At 41.8% G+C, this 14,972-nt stretch overlaps 1 protein-coding gene across 2 annotated transcripts in view; it reads left to right on the forward strand.

Annotated features, from left to right (window-relative positions):
* The window catches only part of DOCK4 (dedicator of cytokinesis 4), a 480,752-nt gene that overhangs the window by 919 nt on the left and 464,861 nt on the right, over positions 1 to 14,972 (forward strand). The window lies entirely within an intron of this gene.

Below are 14,972 nucleotides of genomic sequence, written 5' to 3' on the forward strand. Positions count from 1 at the left end.
GTGGCAGACGGCTCCTGTGCCCGCAGGACATTACTCTGCATACCATGCAAATCCCAAGAGGGAACAGCTCCCTCGCCTGCTTGCTGGAAATGCAGGAGCTGCATGAGAGAGTGCTGGAATCTGCTTTCTCTGCCTCAGTCCTGCTCCAGATACCTGCAGATCACGATTGGGGTTCATGGGCTGAAGTTTCCTGAACGTATAAACAAAGAGGCTGTCAGAGTTTTAGCACAGTGCCAACAAAGGGGCACAGCAGAAGCAGCAGCAGAGATTCAAGCAGCCGGATGCGTAGAGCAAATTGTACAACGTTCCTAGGCATCAGACAACTCGATACATTTCATCTGTACAATGTATCATTTAATTTGTTCCATATTTCATGTGGCTGTTTACATGGCAAGAAATACTTTCAGTAAAATAAAAATATTTTCTAATTATCCACTTCGTGCAAAATGCATAGGGATGGTGTTTACTTCTCTGAAATAATTCTGTTAGGTACAGTATCTACATTATTTTGTTATCATTGCATAATGGCTGTTTGGTAAACAGTCGGTGTATCCTTTTTATTTTTTGTTTGTGTGGTTTGTTATGATTTTGCTGCTGCCAGTAGGCATGTGTTTTTGTGCTGACAGGTTTAAACTGAGGATTTGCCATGCCATCAGATGTGCTTTGGCCTGCAGAGCTTGTTTTCATCCTTGAGAGGTGAAATGAGGCAGTAATTATGCAATAAAAATACAGTTCTTCATGGCGGATGAGCTTGTTTGTAAATGGACAATTACAGATCAGTGAATGCCTTTAGTCTCTGGGTTTCTTTGCATTGTTTCTGTTTCCCTTTTGTTACTGCTTTTGTTTGTTTGTGCTGAGGGAAGTGTTGTGATTGTTGACATGAGAGGTCTGTTCCATGGGATGTCATTTACCAAGTCCCGCCTATCTGTCTCAGCAAATGGACCTCTCAGAGAAAAAAACCAGCACAAGCATCCTTTGTACTTTGTGGCACATATTATCAGAATGTATTACTGCTTGCTTTGGCTGAGGGAAACAATGGCTGTATATCAGTTTGCCAGTCCATGGCCCATTAATTTGTGCAGTGCAAAAAGCGGTTAATCCTGTTGCGAGATAATATGCAGAAATCTTAAATATCCACTGCTCATTTCCTATGAAGTTGCTGCCATCTGCCCTGGCTTCTCTCTGTTGTTTCACAGCCTCTTTCAGATCATTGACAGGCCATTTCCTTCACAATGACCCATAAATAACGTTTTATCTTTATTTAAAGCTACTTGCCTTGGGAGTGGGTGACTCTATCGTTTTATAAGCCTTTTCCAACAAAACAATGATTAAAAAAAAATCTCTTAAATAGTTTTTTTGTTTTTTTTTTAAACAAAGTGATGTTTGTATATATTTTTTAAGTGTTTTAGTACATATTTATGGGTTAAACACAAGTCAGCCATATTCACTCTATCCATCACTTCTTTTTGTGTTCTAACAAGCTATAGTTTCCTGACGCTTACCTAAACTGATTTCTCAGAATGCAAATGACGTATTATTTGCTTTCAGACTTGCCACTGTATTATTTGTCAAAATAATTCTAAAAATACACAGGAAAATGGCTATGAAATATGTACATTTTATAGCATTGACACTTTCTGTTGTGCAGTTTAACAGTACATTAAATAATTCATGCTACCAACTATCCCTCAGCAGAGCTACAAATCTACTGTCTCTTACCAATCTGGTGTAATATCCTTTACATGGTTTAGAACCAATTTTGGGGAAGCCAGACAAATTACCAGTGTGTTTTAAAGTGTGGGAGGAAGCCAGAGTGCCCAGATGAAACTGCCACACACATTGAGACATTACAAGTTTAAAACCAACAAAAAATTATAATTGATTTATAAAGCACTAACATATTTAGTTGCACTGATGATTCAGTTTGCTCAGCTTTAGCTACATGGAACAAACTTTTGTTAAACTTCAGAACACCCTGCCAAAATCAAACCCCACATTAAGCCTGAAAACATTTAAAAACAACCCCCAATCACATCCTGGGGTGAGGTAAATTTGTCAAAAATAACCATGACAGTTATACAGAAACAACCACTTCACACCACACACTCACCACACTTATTACTCACTTGTTTTTAAAGGATTGTTACCCTATGCACATTTCAAAAAGTGAACAAAATCCATGCAACAAAACATTACATACAGAATTGTTTATACATTTTTGTTGGGGAAAAATGCAGCAGCTAAGTGACCAGCCCTTTCATCCTGCGGTGCTGAAGTCTCAGGTTTGAGTCCTGACCAGGACACTACATACATGGACTTTGTATGTTTTTAAATATATTATACCTGGTCTCTTTATCCAATGCAAATGGGAGGAGCTTCCCAAGATGTAATATGATTAAAAACAGGCTAAAAAGGAAGGTAAGAGTTGGCTTGCCTTCCAAGGTTAAGTTGTATAGGTCACTTTTTTATTCAGCATTTAAACAAAAAAGATAACTGATTGGGCGGATGTCGCCCCCACTTCCACAGGTCTGTGTAGGCTGTATATGCTGACCATGAGCACCTCATAGTCGTTATGACAAAGTTTGTATTCCAAGGAGCCACAGCACATTGTTGATTGTAACGATTTGATAAGAGTGAGCTCTAACAGAATAGTAGTCAGTACTTTAATCAGAGTGTGATTACACGTGTTATTGTGCACAGTAATATCAGGAGTACTCCTAAAGTGATAGCCCTTGGTGACTGGGGCTATCACTAGACAGAGAGTGGTCGCACAAGCAAGGTCGGTAACGGGTCGGTCAGCAGCAGTACAGAATCGTGAGGCGATATCGTATTCAAATAACAGGCCGAGGTCGGTAGCAGATCAGATTGGCAAAGTACAGAATCAGGAGGCAGAAATCGGGGTCGGTAATGAAGCATAGAATCGGCAACAGATCAGATAGGTACAGTACAGAATCAGGAGGCAGAGAGCGGAGTCAGAGGTTCAAGCAAATGGTCATACACAGAAATATCAAAGACAGTAATAGTAGTAATCCTAAGCTATGTGTGAATCCCCGGGGTCCTGCTGGATCAAACACACCAGGCTCCGACTAAGGTCTGAGAGCTATCACAATGAAGTATTCGCAACAACAGACGAAGAGCAAATGACAGGCAGATCCTCAAATACTGTGGAGCACTCGAAGGGCGCCACCCAGAAGCCCAGCCAATCAGGAAGCAAGCAGCTGTCAGCTGACCACCAGGTCAGCTGACATGCTTTCTCAGAGAATAAGTGAGGCGGTGGTCTGCACACACGCGAGCCTGATGCTCGCCCACATTGACAAGCAGACCGGACCTCCCTGATGTCGGCGGGAGGCCCGGAGATGCCACGGCAGTATATTGTCAGCTATAGAGATCGTCTATCAAATGGATAGCTGGCTTGCATGCAAATATAGTGTGAATTGTATGCATCTTGGAATTTAGGTAAGTCCTCAGACATAGGGTGAACATTGATGGCTGCACGATATAAATAGTTGTCAGTTTGCTTTTGTCTGAACTTTTGTATTGTTTTGCTAATTAACTTTCTTTATACCTTTTTTGTAGCTGTCTGAAAGTTTGCAATTGTTTCAGGCAGCAATCCTCTGTCTACACAACTTGGACCAATCCTCCAACCCTATTTCACAGACTAGAATGGATGTATTTTTTTTTTATCCCCATCCAATGATAGTATTCTGTTGTATCCATGGAAATGATAATGTATGCTGGGAGGTAGCATGCATGTTTATGCGTCCCTGCATCAAAGTAGCTGTTTAATTCTGTGTGAACCAGGCCTTACTGTGTGCATCAGGCTTTAGGGTGACAGATGTTTCATTGTCCGGTCTTCTCAAACATCTGCTGGTAGTTGTACAAGTCTTGCAGTGTCTTGAAGTGAGACAGTGTAAATACAGAACTGGCCTGCAAGTTTAGGCCATGCACAATTCTGAACTAAAAATACTTTGCTAAGATTTCACATCCTACTGTAGTCAGAATATGAGTTTGCCTGTTTAAAACAGAAATCATTCAGCTTTATGTGAGAAGAAAGATATCACTACTGAATATGCAAATCAATCTTTGTGTAACACTAAAGATGCATACACATGCTGTACAAAACTGTTCACTTCTCTGCGTTGTGACAGATTGCGTTATTCTAATTCACTAAAACAGCACAGGATCCAAAATCATACTGTGATGAGGTTAAATCCAAATCCTTTTATTGGTTCATCCAAAAAGATCGATAAGTCAGCAAAAGCATTTCAGACACAAAGTCTTCACTCATAGCTCTAAGCTATGTCTAAAGCCTGTATGCGTAAGGTGCCTTATTTGTCTTTTATGCTGTTCCTGTGGATTGCCAGCCACTGCCATTGTTTGAGGGGGTTGGAAGTGGTCTGACTATCTGTATTCTAACGTGCTGCATGCAGGCTTTAAATTAAAGGGGAACTGTAAGGTGGAAATTTACCCACCACCAATGTGAAGTTGATGGCAGGTTTGTCAGAGAAAACCCAGTTCTCAAAAGGGAAAAAAGTCCTGCAGCCAATGGAAATCCATCTGACGTTAGTCCTAGGCCTAATTAAAATTCAGCCTTGGGTGCACAGCCTTGTGGGTAATGAGGACATCACATGCAATTACTTCCTGATGCTGATATTTAAGCAGCACTCATACCTCCTACACACAATTTTGATGGTAACGAAGGGTTCCACAAACTACTTTTGCTGGACTGCATCCCCACTGGGTCACAAGATGGCTGTGTTAGGCCTGGAACCCACTGCAAAACGCTATCGCTAATTGCAAGCGCTAGCATTTTGTATGAGCAGTTTGTCAGCGGTTTCATGAGTGTTTTAGGAAGTGATTTTACAAAGTGTATCAATTTGCCAGCGATTGTGTAGCGATTAGCGATTAGCATTTTAAAGTCTGATTGGTCCTTTCAATTAATTTTGTTAGTGTGTGGTAACGTTAAAGCGCTAGCAAAATCGCTCCATGCAGGTTTTAATGAGCGATTAAGCCAGTGTTTATATACTTTGAAGCGCTAATGCTCCCAAAATGCTGCATGTCCTGCGTTTGCGATTTGAGGAATCTCAAACGCTCCAGTGGAAGTTGCCCCATCCATTAACATTAGCTGAGCGTTTTGGCAAAACGCTAGCGTTTTGAATCGCTCCAGAAATGCTCACAAAACCTCTCTTGTGGGTTCCAGCCCTTATATCCTATCTCAGCAATCAGCAGGACTGGGGACTGACAAACAGTAGTGAGTGTACACACCTTTAAAGCAGACCTCCAGTGAAAATTGCAAATTCCAGGGGTCCTCTTGTTATGTGACATTATAATTACCTACTGTGTCTTCTCCCCTGAATCTGTCCCCGAAGCCACGGATCCACTGGCTTCCGGCATGTAGCCCTGCCTCTCTGCAGAAAAAAAGCATATCAAGATTGGTGGTTTTCTGCAGTGGGGATGGTTTTGAGGAAGAAGACACAGTAGGCAATTATAGGTTCACATTACAAGAGGACCTGTGGAATGTGCAATATTCTCTGGAGAAGTATGCTGTAATTGGCTGCATTGCATTTTTTTATTTATGTAGATGAATGCGGAGATTGTTGATAGTCCTGAAATTGTATGGATATCCATGTTTTAAAAAGAATGCTATTTTTGAAATTCTGATTAAAACTGTCTGTTTAGTGATTCTTTAATGTGTTGGATAGCTAGCAGACCCAGACACTGCGCTGTTTTATTGCTTATTTTGAGGTCGGCCCTGGGAGCTGTCTTTTGTCTTTGGTGCTGCAGCATCCAGCATTTTTTCCAGCATAATTTTCTGAGTGGTAATAGGCAGATTCATTCTGCTTTCTTTTTGTTCACCTTCAGCTCAGCATTTAGGAATGCTGTATCTATAAAGGTTTGGTTAGCGATTAGTTGTGTCGGTTATATATTGCAGTTAATTGTTTCATAGTGCATCCATTTCCTCTTCCTTATAATCTGCTTTATATATTGCAAAAAAAAGCCTTCTAGCTCATGTAAAGGTCATATAGTGATCTTCAGGCACCTCCAATAGGGATACAAGTCATCCACCAAACTTGGGCTGGTTGTGTTTTTTTTTTTTGTTTTTTTTTTTCCCTTCTCACTTGGCTTCTGTTGACATTTAGTGGTGTTGCAGATGGGTTACTAAAATTTGTGGTTTTGCGAACTGCGAATGCAGCCTCATATAGGTGTCAGCAGTGAGGATGTCCTGACATAATTATAAAATAAGGCTTGGTTGCCACTTGCAGCTGATGGAAAACAGAGTGGTAATCGCTCCATTGTTAGTGCATACTGTCTGTTTTGCATCCACTGCGCTTTTCCACCAGTCCGCCTATCCGCCAATGCTCACATGTCCCCCAGTTTTGCCACTGCTGACTCTTCCACTTGGTCCCTCCCAAAGCTGGTAAAAAGACCGGAGTAGGGCAGGAGCTTTCCTTAGGATTGCAATAGACCAATTCTCCCTAGCAACATGATGAATTTTCATTGGTCCTCCATGAACCAATGAGAATCTTCTGTGTTGCTGAGCATTCTCATTGGTCCTTTGCAACCCGATAGGGATTCTGATGCCTCTGCTGGGCACGAATATGTTTCCTGGGACTGAGCGGAGGAGTCTGCAGCAGTGGAATCGGGAAACACCTGAATATTTGTGTAACATTGGCGATCGAAGCAGATGGAGCAACCAGCCTAGTAAGAACGAACACTGTCCATTCTCATAGGCTTTTCATTGCATATGTTCACCCAGCCATTCCAGAAAAATGTGGTAAGTTCGGACTACGCATTGAGTTTACAGCAAAGCGGCAAAAGGATCCAATTTTTTTAACAAGTAAAAAATTACATAAGGTTCCACTTTTTGCACTGAGCAGAGCTTTCAAAAACATGCCCATTGGGTACCTTTTTGCAACGAGAGGGAATTTAGCCTAAGGACCCTCTTTTACTTGCAAGCGTGATCACAAGCAAAGGTGCGCTGTTTGCAATTGCACAAACTGCCTTTTCCACCTGCCGCAATTGTGCCATGCAGCCATCGGGAACAAAATGTGATTGTGGTGAGAATTGTGCAGGCTGGCGATTGCGTGCGAGCAAAAATTGCACTATGCTGGGGGAAATGAGTACCTATATTCACATGTAAATCGTAGTGCTATTGCAATCCGCAAAAAAAGGCTATTAGTTTTAATTTTTTTAAAGTGGATCGCAGCTAGTGGAAAAGGGCTTTAAATGGCTCACTTTGGATGCTGGATGCTACTGCTAATTCACATACCTCTCAGCAGCCCTCACTATGATCTCTTATGACACACATGAGGGTTTTGCAGACTCAGGACTGCTTTGCACTAGCGATGTTTTGCAATGTAATTCCGATCACACAACGTTGGGTACTTGCTCAACTGTTGGAAACCACGCAATGATGTTTCTATTAATGGTGCTGTGTTTGTGATGCAAGTTTTCCCAACCGCTATCACCATGACTGGTGCATTTTTTTTTATGCGCTCAAGCTCCTTTACAAAGTATACAAACACAGGAAAATTGGATAGCGATCTTCCCACGCCCCTCACCTCCCCCTTTCTTCAGGGTTTTTTTTTTTAATTTTTTCCACACAGTTTGGAAATTTGCAGTATTTCTCTGCTTGCTTTTTTCCTGCTTCCAACAACCTGGGCACAGTTTGGATTGGAGGGAGATCTGGAATCCCGGGCCCGGCAGTCAGACCAGCACTGTGGTGGTAACTCCATATATTTTTAACAGATTGAAGGATACCCGAAGTGACCTGAAATAGATATGTGTATGTACAGTGCCTAGCACACATAACAATGCTGTGTTCCTTTTTTTTTTCTTTCTCTGCCTGAAAGAGTTACATATCAGGAATGTAAGTGGCTGACTCAGTCAGGAAGTGACTACAGTGTGACCCTCCCTGATAAGAAATTCCCCTTTTTATCTCTTTCTTGGTCTCAGAAGACATTTTCTGCTAGGAAAGTGTTTTATAGTTGTAATTTTTTATCAGTGAGGGTCACACTGTAGTCACTTCCTGTCTGAGTCAGGACTGAGTCAGCCACTTATATACCTGATATTTAACTCTTTCAGACAGAGAGAAAAAAAGCAACACAGCATAGTTATTTGTGCTATGCACTGTACATACACATGTCTATCATCATTTCACTTGTCACTTCCGGTATCCTTTAAGTAAAATCTGTTCACTCTATTTGCATTGTGTGGCAGTAATCCTTTTATGATCAGATCTATCTGTTGGTCGAATCTGGTAGCCATCTTCCAGTGTATGGCCAGCTTAAAGAGACTCTGAAGCGAGAATAAATCTCGCTTCAGAGCTCCTAGTTAGCAGGGGCATGTGTGCCCCTGCTAAAACGCCTCTATCCCGCGGCTAAACGGGGGTCCCTTCACCCCCAAACCCACCCCCGCAAGACTTGGTCGCAAAGTTGGTCGTTCCTGGAGGCAGGGCTAACGGCTGCAGCCCTGCCTCCAGTCGCGTCTATCAGCGGCGCATCGCCGCCTCTCACCCGCCCCTCTCAGTGAAGGAAGACTGAGAGGGGCGGGGGAGAGGCGGAGATACGTGCTGACAGACGCGCGTGGGGCAGGGCTGCGGCGGTTAGCCCTGCCCCAACCAGGAAGCGCTCCCCCGCTGCACCGAGGGGATTTGGGGGTGAAGGGACCCCCGTTTAGCGGCGCGATAGCGGCGGTTTAGCAGGGGCACACATGCCCCTGCTATCTATGAGGTCTGAAGCGAGATTTAGTCTCGCTTCAGACTCTCTCTTTAAAGCCAGTTTTGAGGGTATCTGTTAACTCAGAAATATTTGTTGGGGATGTGGGAAAACCCCAGAGTGCCCAGAGGACCACAGATAAACACATGGGAATATACAGACTGTGCAGATGGTGTCCTGGCTGAGACTTGAACTTGGGACTCTGTTGCAATGCAGTAGCAAATAGTATAAGAGCTTTTTCCACTGCACAGCTGAATTGCAAAATCGCAAATTGCCAGTGATTTTTAAATCGCTAGGGTTGCTACTTTATCATATAAATCATGAGAAGTATTTTCCACTATAGTAATTCGTTTTGCAAATCTCAAAAGCTTTCTGGAGCGATTTTAAGAGGGATAATTCAATGCATATGAAAAATCGCAATTGCATAACAAAATGAATGAATAATGGCATTCGCTTGTGATTGCGATTGCTAGTGGAAAAGGGCCCTAAGGCCTCGTTCACATCTGCTGCGCTGAAAAACGCGTTAAAGCGCATGGTAAAAACCGCATGCGCTTGTGCGCGCTTTAGTCCGCGTTTCTGTGCGTTGCGCTGCGCTTCTTTAAAGCACGTTTTGCTTACTGTAGCAGCAGCAGTTGTCAATAAAACTTTGTTTTTGTATGTAAATGTATTTTTTTCTCCAATTAGGGGTAAAAAACGCATGCGCTTCTATGCGCTTGTACGCGCTTCTATGCGCTAAAAAAGCGGACCCATTCACTTGCATTGCTGTGCGCTTAAGGCCCCGTTCACACTGCACGCGTTTCCAGCCGCGTTTTGGAAACGCGTGCAGGTGGCCGACACGCACGACATCAGACATTGCATAGAGTGCAATGTCTGATGTTCACACTGCATGCGTTCCGGACCTGTGCGGTCCGGGAACGCATGCTGCACGCATTTTTTGTAAAAACGCGTGGCTGTCCCATTCACTTTTCAGTGATGGGATCAGCCACGCAACGCACACGAACGCGGATGGCGTGCGTTCGTACGCGTTGCGGTCCGCATGCGTTGCGGTCCGCGTTCTGCAGTCTGAACGGGGCCTTACAGCTCAGCGCACAGAAATGCATGCAACACTACGTTTTTGTAACGCTGCTCAGCGCAGCGCATAGATGTGAACCAGCTACATTTAGTTACATGGACAAATCAATACCTTGCTGATCGCACAGGGCAATGCGCTGTGGAAAGCGCACAGAAACGGCCCTGATGTGAACGAGGCCTTAGGCAGCAGTGACACCAGTTACATAATAATATAAACAGTATCAGTCTTGATCTTGGCTGAGTCGGCAGGCTGTTACCAATGCTTGCTACACTTGTATCATCTGAGTCTCTAGATATCGTGTTACATTATTCTAGGCACAGTGCCATCTTGAAATACTGGTATGGCTGTATGCCTACTTTGACTATTTCTCCTAAATAAGTAAGAACTGAGATCACCTATGGACTTAGTTTGATGCTATTTATTAACTTTGGGAAACGGGCAGAAGTTACACTTTGTCCTGCTGTTTTGTTTTGTAGTAGCAGTTGAAAGTACAGTGATTGCTGTTACTGAGGAGGGTTTTTTGTATGTGTGCTCAGTAGCTTGTCACATCACTGCTATAGAACAAAAGCTAGCTAAACAATGCTGATGTCAATTACCTGGTAGCTTGTGCCAGACTCCCTGAGTGAGCGAAGGAACATTTATATTTACTCTTCTAGTGCCATGTTTTGTTTTTTTTAACTCCCCAAAGCATAGGAATGTGGGCAACTTTAACTGAGTACAATGGTGGCCATCGACTGATTATTTAGAAATCGGAAGCCAGCTATGTTGGTGACTTAAAAATCAGAAAAATAATCTATTTATGCATTCTAAACACATTCACAAACTGTAATAGGCTTCAAAGTAAGCATGAATGTATGTACAACTATAGTTGCCTATTACATGTGGAGGCGCCTGCATTATTGAGGTACTGTGGTTAGTGTATTTGCATTGTTTGGAGACCTACTGGATGCACAGTTAACTGATTTTGTCCTTGAAGTTATTTAAAAGTTAGTATTGAATGAAAAATTAAAGCCTTTTAATCTAAACACAGTAAAGAAGTCCGCTCATCAGTAGACATCTTGCATATAGTCATGTGATAAACTTGTATTTATCTGTATCAGTCATCTTTCTATGAAACATTGCCCATAAGTCTACTATAGACATTAGAGAATATTTAGACTTGTAGGTCTTGTCCAACGGTATAGTGCAGGGGTAGGGAACCTATGGCTTGGGAGCCAGATGTGGCTCTTTTGATGGCTGCATCTGCCTCACAGACAAATCAGTAGGGGTTGATTCACTAAGCTACACTGCTCAAGCAGCGCAGCTTAGTGTGGCTGTGCAAGTAACATTTTCAAAGTAGGCATGCTACTACTGTAGCATGCACTACTAACTTACTCGCACTACTCCAATACAAACGGCTGCTCCAATTGTCCCATTCTGGACCCTGTCAAGTGACAGGCAGCCTATTGGGCCAATCAAAGTGTGGGGATCCCGTCCTACAAAGTGAATCCACCCCCAAGTCGGCTAGCTAATTGTACAAGTTGTTAGTTGGCATTTCTCCTGTCTGGCTCTCGGGGATATGCAAGAGAAGCTGAAGACTTATCTGACACTCTCGCTGCCCGGTGGATCAACTGTATACAGATCACCATGGCAACAGGGATGTGAACCCTACTGTCCGAATTTGAAACATATTGTATGGCTCTCACAGAATTACATTTTAAAATATGTGGCGTTGATGGCTCTCTCAGACAAAAAGGTTCATGACCCCCTGGTATAGTGTTTTTTTTTCACGAGAAATAGATTGCTGATCTATATACCTAAAGGGCACTCTTAATATGCACGGCATGGACCCAGTGCTGTGTGCGCATATTGGGGGGGGGGGCATGTGGATGTGGTGGAATCTTTAAAGATTCATGGGATTACTGGTTAGCCATAAAAGCCCTAGGGGGAAGTTCTCATTTGTAACTGTCAGCTGTCCTCAGAGTGCTTCTGTCAGCGTGCTGACTGCTGTAAATAGAACATCTGGTTTCACCAAGTATTGGAAGCAGGAAGTGAGCCGTATGTGCTGCTGGCAAAGCTTATGTTTGTGTTTGGGAGTGGGTTAGTAATCAAGACAACTTTTCTTAACTCTCAAATACCTAATTCATCTGGCAATCATATACATGCTAAAAATGTCTAGGCCTTTAGCATCTTGTATTTTATGTACATTAATCGTTGTTGCCTTTTTTTTTTTATGATAAAGAGCATGTTCCATTATACCTTGAGCTATTTGTATGTCTTCTCTATGCTTATAATAAAGTTTGTTTTGAACACTAAAAATGTCCAGCCAATATCTGTTCTCTATGTAGCTAAAGACGTGAGCTCATATTACTGTGATCATTTTTAGGTAAAAATGTTTTGTTTATGGGTGCAGCTGTAAATAACTGCTGACCAGCCTCAAGGCAAAGGATAAGTCAAGTTGGTTAGAAGACTAGCTTTGTATTCCTTCCTGAGAACAGCTCTACTTTTCTTAGGCCCCCCCCCCCCTCTGTATAGAAATAAGCAAGAGCGCTGAACTAAGTGATGCACTCATGTGTATGAACCCATACTAAGACCAATCCCTGTGGACATTCAGAACATTTCTGCATGTTTAGTAGCCTCATTCTGAAATGTTAGACAAAACAAAAACACACACAACCCTGTGACATAACAACAAAAGTTGTTTAGGTGATTTAATCACTATTACTAACTGTACAAGATTCCTTTGCAATCTTTTGAAACTTTAAGTTTCTTCTTCAGGCATGTTTCAGAGCTGGATCTGGTTCTGTTTCAGCTCTGAAAGATGCCTGAAGAAGAAACTTAAAGTTTCGAAAGCTTGCAAAGGAATCTTGTACAGTTAGTCATTAAAGGTATCACCGAAACAACTTTTGTTATTTCTTTAGATGTACTATCTAAATTATTTTGAAGTTTGTCTTGCTTGCTGGGGGTTTGGAAAGCATTTTGTTGCCAAGTTGTGAAAATATCATATGGGGAAATCTCAAGAAAAGTGAACTGTATATGGGCCAAAACATGCCACTTTCTGTACCTGACAACCCTGAACTCCTGTAGAGTGAAATGAAGTTATGTACCTATGGAAACGCTTTGCATTGAGGTTAATTTGCTTGCCTGACTATTGTTCATATGTAATGTACACTCTTTAGACCTTTTTTGCCTGAAGTAATAGCTTTTGACCATTCTGGGTACCAGTTTTTGGACGATCACTGGTTGAGAAGCATTTGGAGAGGTGAGGCGGACACATGCGTAGCACCATGTTTAGAGACCTTTATCGGAACCAAAGGACATTGACAGAGGCCTTCTGATTTGTGTATCACAAGTGCACAAGCCAGTGGTGCAGGGGAACACATATAACCATTTTAGACTTCTGACAAACAATCAAAAATGATCATTTGGGTAGGGTGGAGACTAAACCACCAATTAAATGTTTGCGTTAGATCAATGAAAGTATTACAGGCAAAGGATCAGCACAACAGACATTATACGAATGTTTTTCTTTTATGCTCAGTACACATAATGCAATTTTTCTGACAGACTTACTGTCAGATTGATTATATTATTATTATTATTATTATTATTTTCAACCTGTCCGATATGATTTCCGATTAACTTTTTGAACGATTTTTCATAGAAGTGAACAGAAATAATTGATCTGACAGTAAATCTGTCAGAAAATTGCATCGTGTGTACCTAGTATTAGAGAGAGGCCAGCAATAGCGGCTTTGATAACCTCTCAGTATAGGTCTGCACAAAGCATAATACATTTGAGGTTTGTATTTTCTGACTGCTAACCCACACTTGATTTATGTTTTGTTATCTGCCCACTATTTAAATTTTCAGGGTAACCTAGAAATGTTAGAAACTGCATATGCATCAGAGACTGCTGTGCATGACTGCCATCCAAATGATTTTATTGACATTAACAAAAGCAGAGAGTGCCAAAATATTATTTATGTGCTCGCCTACTATAAAACCTGAAGCTCATTTGTGGTCATGACGTCAGGCTACAGCCCACACTTCTATTAGTTGTTTCTCCTTCAAGAATCCTCAAGCTTGACACAAATTCCCCTGATGCTGTCTCTAAGCGGCATTTTCCTGAGCGGATCGTTCAGAAACAGCCTTATCAGTCCGCTGACAGCGCGTACACATGCGCTACTGTTGGCTAAAAGATCGCCCAACGGGAGGGTCCGGCAGACCCGTCGTTGCCTTTTGTAGTGCGTGTGTACGCAGCTCAAATGGTGTACTCTTTGCTTTGTGCCTTTGCTTCCTTTTCAGACAGACTGGCAATAAATATGCATGAGCCGTTACAATAGATATACTATATCTATATGGGTGTGCTTGTTACCTAGCAATATTCTTCTGTTTAGTTCAAAAAAACAGAACTTGTAGACTATGGATGTCCATTTTGGCATTTTCTTTGTTTACCTCAGATACATAATATCACCTATTGTCCTTGCTTTATGCCGACAGCTTTGAATGATAAGCAATACGTTTGAGGTTTAATTCTGGATATAGACATGATTTAGTAGTTTGGAAAATACGTTGTCTTGTCTCCATGGCTACTGTCTGTGTACTTCCCTTATGCAGAGTCCTATCTTCCCAGTATAGTTTAGAGAGGGGAGCATTTTTCGAATACCGTACTTACTATATATTGGTAAATGGCGTTGATATGAAATTGATTAGCCTAGGTTAATGTTTACTTTTTTCCCAAAGTAATTTAGCTCATAAATCAGTGGGGCACCCTCAGCGTGGAAGAAACCATGTTGCTTTACTGCAGGAGAAGTTATATATTGTCACTGTACAGTAGTGCTTATCTTCATGATTCTTTAATCTTACAAAATCAATTGATACACTGCTGAATAGGTTCCTATAATGAAAAAAAAAAAAATCTTCTTTTTTTTAGTTTCTACTTCAGCACCAATTCGAAAAGTGCAGGACATAGAAATATGGAACCAATGTTTTTATATTAACCTCAAGAAAATATCATTTTAATGGACAGCTGTAATGAGGAATATGGAGGCTGCCATATTTCCTTTTATCTAATACCAGTTGCTTGGCTGTCCTGCCGATCCTCTGCCTCCAATGCTTTTCGCTATAGACCTTGAACAAGCATGGAGCATATCAGGGGTTTCTGACATTTTTCTAAAATCTGACAAGATTAGCTGCATGCT

Source organism: Hyperolius riggenbachi, chromosome 3 (assembly GCF_040937935.1).
Source record: "Hyperolius riggenbachi isolate aHypRig1 chromosome 3, aHypRig1.pri, whole genome shotgun sequence".
Taxonomy (NCBI): domain Eukaryota; kingdom Metazoa; phylum Chordata; class Amphibia; order Anura; family Hyperoliidae; genus Hyperolius; species Hyperolius riggenbachi.